The 5,626-nt window shown below is 37.9% G+C and overlaps 1 pseudogene; it reads left to right on the top strand.

Moving 5' to 3' along the window:
- The first annotated feature begins 548 nt into the window (after positions 1 to 548).
- LOC148355226 (sulfotransferase 1A1-like) lies at positions 549 to 5,506 on the top strand (annotated as a pseudogene).
- Positions 5,507 to 5,626: the final 120 nt, after the last annotated feature.

Below are 5,626 nucleotides of genomic sequence, written 5' to 3'. Positions count from 1 at the left end.
TTTCGATGGAACGTATTTTGGGGTGCAAGGGGTTGCCAATGGATTAGAAGTTTACTCAATGTTTGACTATTATTATGCACCCATAGCCACATGAGGGGGCAAGAAAACTGGTATGGTCACCCTGGAGGAAACCCTGTTTCTTAAAAAAAACTTACCATTTTAATATGATAGTCATAACAACACATATTAGTTAAATTTACACTGCACTTTTATAGACACTCTAGGATGCTTCATGGTGACAAATATAGTATGAATGCGCTCACTCACGGCCAGAACTTCCCTGGGGCAGACCTACTGACTCACCTAAAATAATATCCATAAATAATGGAACCACACCCCTTTTTCCTGCTGTTATTATGATGTGGGTGTGGTTTTGTTGACACGTTCTTATGCCAATTGGGTTTTGTTTATAATTAGGCGCTTTAAGGCAAACACCATGATATAAAAGAACAAAGTAAAGGGGTCCGTGCAGAGGAAAAAAGATTTACGTCAAAATTTTGGCATTGCTTGATGATTATTATCTCTACTGTAGCATAAACTGTTTAATTATGTCTGAAAACAAGTCCGTCAATCGTCCATCCCGAATAGTGACGGTGAAAGGAATGGCGTTGTCAGGCCACCTTGCCGAGGCGTACGAGAACATCCACGATTTCTGTCCTGATCCGTCTGACATTCTCATCGCAACCTATCCAAAATCAGGTTTGGCAAAGTTCATGTTCCTCAGTGTGGTAAACGTGGAGTTTTCTTATCTTCAATAAAAGGTGTACAGTTTTTCGGCTGCCATGTGTGTTGTTTACCTTAACACTCAAGAAGCTCCTCTTGGATTTTCCTTTTGAGTTGCATGTTCTCTCTTCCCTTCCACTTGCCCAATTTTTAAGCTTGACATGAGAAGCAGCAGTGTTAGAAAGTAACGTGGTGTTCCAAATCAACTTTTAAAGGGACAACTTGGACGCAGGAAATAATTGACCTCCTCCTTCATAACAGCGATGCTCAAAGCTGCAGGCGTGCACCGATATCAGTCAGAGCTCCTCACCTTGAGATGTCCGACACGTTATTGGGCCGAACAGGTGAGTTCTAGTACATTTCTTTGCATTGATTGGTTTGGTATTAAAATGGAATTGGAAGTAAGACATAGTTACTTTGCACTTTGTGGCTTTTATTTGGACACAGCACAAAAAACAACAGCAAACTACAAATAACAAATTAAAACAACAGCTCCACAATTTGAAGATGTATCACGTGCCCATGGAAGTAATCTGAAGCAGAAGCTTTTAAGTACCTACCCGTATTCAAATTTTTTCTTGCAAAAGAGCTGTATTCAAAATCAAAAACAAGAAAACAGAACCCTACCCTACAAAATAAATTAAAGATAAAAGTAGAATGACTATTGTCACTGTATTTCTTGTGAATTCTTAGGTCTTGATCTCCTAAAGGATGTGGATCCCCCAAGAGTGATCAAGACACATTTGCAGCTCCAGCTACTTCCATCAGGCTTTTTGGAGAATAAATGCAAAGTAAGTTAGGAGTCAAGTCAAGTCATCTTCCATGAGGCTCTTTAACTCCACCCGGCAGAGTAAAGGCCCACATTAAACCACACCCCCTACATTGCATATTACTGTATTTTATTGCAATGTGTATTCTGTGTAGCACTATCTGGAGACTCTATATAACACGCTACAGTAGGTATTAGCACGTCACATTGGGTATTTGTATATTGTATTCTTTTTGCTTTATTATTGTATTGTTCTCAGCGCTGGGATGCTGCTGGAAATGTGAATTTCCCTGCGGGGATGAATAAAGTATCTATCCATCTATCCATCTATCCATCTATCCATCTATCTATCTATCTTTATTTGTATAGCCCTTAATCACAAAGAGTCTCAAACACAAAATGTTATGTGTTTTTTTTTACCATTTTTCTTTAAATGTAGATAATCTACGTTGCACGTAATGCCAAGGACACCCTGGTGAGCTACTACCAATTTTAGCCAAATGAATAAAACCGCTCCTGAGCCTGGACCTTGGGAGGAGTTTGTCCAGAAGTTCATGCATGGAAAATGTAAGTATGATGTTAATCAATATAATAAGGGCTAGGATAATATTACAGTTGAGTAAAGCCCCAAAAGAGGCAGAGAAATCAATTCATTTTGAACTTGCAAGGAGATAAAAAAATCCCAATTTGTTCTAAAGGTCCTTCCCTGAGCCCTTTTTTTGATTAATTGTTCTAGGTTGCAAAAAGCAGATCCGCTCAAATGAAACATTATTTTCCAGTCTTGAAACGATGTAAACAGTGCATCCGTCCATCCATCTGTATTCCGACGGCTCATCCCCACTTGGGTGTGAACAGTGTATATTAGTTAAAATAATGAACTACAGTGTGCAATAATAGTCAAAATAACAAACAGCCCTATCCAATCGCTAACGCAGGTGACCAATACTAGAAAGGTGAGTTCATTTTTCAAAAAGGCAAAATAAACTTAACAGACTACCAAACATTTTAATGTCGTTTGTACAGTATCCTATGGCTCATGGTACGATCATGTGAAAGGATATTGGGAGGAGCGCGACAAGAGGAACATCCTTTATCTTTTCTTTGAAGACATAAAAGAGGTAGTGATTCATTCATCATTCATTCTCACAATGTCTTTATCATCCCTGGTTCTGCGTTACGGTGTCATTCTTTTAACATAATACTTCCACCGAAATTTGAAATTGTGGATCATCTGGGCTTTTAATCACCGAGGCGTGGGCTAAATTGTTCCACTCTGAATCATTGTTGATTTTACCTCGTCTCATGTAGCGCAAATTTCGTAAAACCAACAAAAGTTGTCGAAAAACCTTTTTTCTCCTTCTCCTGCCTGAGAATAGAGGTTTTCCAACTTGTCCTATCAAATGAAAATATACTTTGAACAAACCTTGTGTCTTTTCAACATCTTTTCAACATTTTTTTGCTGGTTGGGAAGTCGTAAATTCTGCCTAACGGGATTTTTTAGCCTCTTACAAGCCACAAAAAAGTCATATAAAACGTATATATCTCTCTCTTCTGCCCACCCAAAATCCCTGGCGTGAAGTGAAGCGAATCATGAGCTACCTAGACTTGTCCCTCTCTGATGATATCATCAATCGCATTGTTGAATTGACCACCTTCAAGAACCTCAAGGAGAATTCAATGGCGAACTATACTTTTATTCCCAGGGAGATTTATGACCAATCTGTCTCCAGCTTCATGAGAAAGGGTATTTTCTATTATACTATTAAACCCATTTAATTTATATTGAATTTTTCCTGTAATTCCTCAGTTTCTATAATTGGCCCTTTTTGATGTCGTAAGTGATCCAAGTTTTAAAGTGGAAATTATCCAATAAGGTTTTGAACAATTTTGAACTAGTTTAAACTCGGCAGTTCAATTCATTTTGTTTTTTTTAACAATATATTGAAAGATGCAAAATCCACCTGTTTTTTTTTCTCTGATAGCAGCAATTTTGTACATGTTCCGAATAATGACATTGATGTTACCCATAGTAAAAACGACGGCCAATCCCGGTGTTCAGAAATTCCTTCCTACCCTTGGAGCCGTCCTACCAATGCCCAGGGCCCATGCGTACGCACCACGCTGATATCAGTTTGTGCCTTTAAAAGCAGTACTTACAAAATGTGTTTTTATTTAGTCTTATTTGACTCTGTCACTACTTCAAAATATGTAAGTATGTGAATTTCCCTTTGTGAATTTCAGTATGGGGGTGAATAAAGTGTCTGTCTGTCTGTCTGTCTATCATCAGGGTTGGGTAAGGTTACTTTAACTGGATTACTTTCAATTACTTTTGGATTACTCCAATACCAAATATGCTAATAAAAGACAAAATAAACTAATTATGAATAAAATGACTAAATTTTGTGCAGGCTTGGGGAGTAACGGAATACATGGAACGGCAAAAATGATGTTGGCAAGCTTTTTGGATTTATTTTCATTTTGTTTCTGTCGCATTTTATGTTAGTTTTACCGGAGATCAAAGAGATCAAAGCCAGGAGAGAAAGCTTACCACGTGTTGTGAGTCATAATTTTATTCATATTTAGTTTATTTTGTCTTTTATTAGCATATTTGGTATTGGAGTAATCCAAAAGTAATTGAAAGTAATCCAGTTAAAGTAACCCTACCCAACCTTGTCTATCATCTACTGTTTTCTGGCGCAACTTTTAAAGTCTGCTGTGTTTTTCTTTGTTTTGTTTTTTCTAGTATGGTGTTTGATGATGATTGCAATCACAAAGTGGTCGTAAGCATGCCAACCACCGTTCTAAACCAGGGGTAGCGAACAAGTTTCACACAAAGAGCCGACATTTTTACCTGTGAGAGTCAAAGAGCCACACTGACCTGCCATGACAGACACACACACACACAATTAAAAACATATTATTTCCCATAACACACTCCTCTCCTTACAATACAACAAGTATTGTTCTTGTGTTGATTTCAAGGAAAGTGTCCACCCTCAATACACACAAAAAATAACAACATGAAACAAGGCAAAGAGCCATTGTATATAGAAAATATGATGAGGCAAAGAGCCGCATTCTTATTGGCCAAGAGCCGCATGCGTCTCTAGAGCCACGTGTTCGCCACCCCTGTTCTAAACCATCGGTAAGAGTTCTGTTCTTAATTATTCAGAGTTTCAGTGTTTCTGGTTTTACTTGATCACAAAGAAAACAAAACTGCTGCTTTTGGGTCAACCTACGTTCTCTGGAGCTTAGGAAGGAAATTCAGAACACCGGTTCATCTGCATTTTGAAGCAGAACCCTGATTGGGAACTAGCTGAGGCATTTGTAAAATGGCCGCCCTCAGGGATTGATTAAAAAAACACAAATTTCCGTGTTGAGACTAGTGGATGCCCATAAAACTAAATATTGTGAAGGAATCTTTCAAATGTTCTTCAGCTTTAAAGGAGTACTGCTTAACAATTGACATAAAATGAGTAATTCAAAGCACAAGCAAGGATACAAACTATGGAAACTCAAAGTGACGAAATTGCACCCCCCCCCCCCCCCCCCCCCAAATTTATAGAAGGTTTTTGCTTTTGGGGGGTACATTTAGCAACAAGATGTCAGATTATAATGTCATCTCCCTCTCAGTGAGCCTACTTTTATGTAAAATCAATACAAATTTCTCAACCTACGAGTATTTTAAAAAGTCCATGTTTATGTGATAGTTCAGGTACATTTGCTTATAATTCAAATCAATATTGTTTTTTTTCTAAAGGCGCTTAATAATACGCAATGCCCCTTTAACGTTTGAATTTGAGTTATTGTTTTTCGTTTTGTCTAAAATGTAAGAATGATGTGATTTATCCTCAACAGGAGAAGTTGGTGATTGGACTACACATTTTACGCCCGAGCAGTCAGCAGAGTTTGATCGAGACTACGAGAACAAAATGAATCAAGTCAACATTCCCTTCCGAAACCAAATTATTTAGGTTTGCACCGTTTGACTGGATTCTGTTTCAATGACGTTTTTGCCTGTTTAAGAATGTTACTGTACATTGAAATACAATATCTAATATTAACAATGCAGACCAGTTGTTTTGCACGTACATGGAAAACTAGCTAACCATGCTACACTGGAGTATATGTGCT

The sequence above is a fragment of the Urocampus carinirostris genome, chromosome 12 (assembly GCF_059441175.1).
Source record: "Urocampus carinirostris isolate Australia breed hairy pipefish chromosome 12, RoL_Ucar_1.0, whole genome shotgun sequence".
Lineage (NCBI taxonomy): Eukaryota > Metazoa > Chordata > Actinopteri > Syngnathiformes > Syngnathidae > Urocampus > Urocampus carinirostris.
The sequence above is the reverse complement of the archived record's forward strand: the minus strand, read 5'-3'. Positions and strand labels throughout refer to the sequence as shown.